Source organism: Myotis davidii, unplaced genomic scaffold, assembly GCF_000327345.1.
Source record: "Myotis davidii unplaced genomic scaffold, ASM32734v1 scaffold401, whole genome shotgun sequence".
NCBI lineage: Eukaryota > Metazoa > Chordata > Mammalia > Chiroptera > Vespertilionidae > Myotis > Myotis davidii.
The window spans coordinates 261,285-262,388 of NW_006291020.1; positions in this window are offsets into that span (position 1 = coordinate 261,285).

Here is a 1,104-nt window from a genome sequence, read left to right on the forward strand (position 1 = left end):
TAAAATAAAATAAAACTCCCCAGAAGTAAAAGTCCAGCCCTAGATGGCTTCACACAAACATTCAAAAAAAAACAAAAAGAATAGCCATCCTTCACAAAATCTTCCAATATAATAAAGTAGAAAAAATACATCCTAACTTAATTTATAAGGTCAACATTACCCTACAGTGTAGCACTGCCCAGACTACAGATAATTAAAGCAAAAGGACATGTTGGCAGTGCTGCCCGGGTAGAGTGAGAGTCATCTAGCTGAGTGGTGCTCAGAGGGATCAGAAATAGCAAAGTACAGCCGTGTGAACACAGGCAAGGTTGGCCCAATTGAAAAGCAGAGCTAGTAGGGGTTATGATGCAGGCACCCAACCACATTCTGCTCTGACTGCGGACATTTTAAAAAATAAGACACACACTCGGGGCTGCCTGTGTGGAGTGCGGGGCATGGCTGCGTGCCCAAGGAGCCTTCCTGTCCAGAAAGAAGCAGAACTAACAAGTGCTAAGGCAGGCACATGCAGGCCTTTCTCCAGGGAGAGCAGGAAGAGCTGGCGGAGCACTGAGATGTTAGCACACAGACAAACCCCCCCAGATGCAGCTCTGACACACAGTTAAGCAAAAAGGCACCCCAAGAGGACACCAAGAAGCCCTCTTTACATCAGGCAACCCAGCCCGATAAAAAAGGCAAGAAAGTATGCACACACCAGGCTCCTCCACTCAGAACTCACCCCTCTATTCCAGGTGATGCACTAGGCACCACACAAACCTTACTTCAACTGGCCTCCAAAACTATTCAACACACAGTCTACTCAGAAATTGTCTTTGAAGACTGGGAGAGATACAACATATAGGAACAAACACAGAAAGTAAAATGAAATTGAGAGTCAGAAGAATATATCCCAAATGAAGGAACAGGAAAAACTTTAGAGAAAAGACCTAATATAATGAGACTAGAGGTCCAGTGCACAAAATTCATCCAAGAGTAGGACTTCCTGCTGGGGAGTATTGGGGGGGCGGGGGGAGGAGGGAGGAAAGAGATCAACCGAAGGACTTGTATGCATGCATATAAGCATAACCAATGGACACAAGACACTGGGAGGGTGGGATGATGGCATGT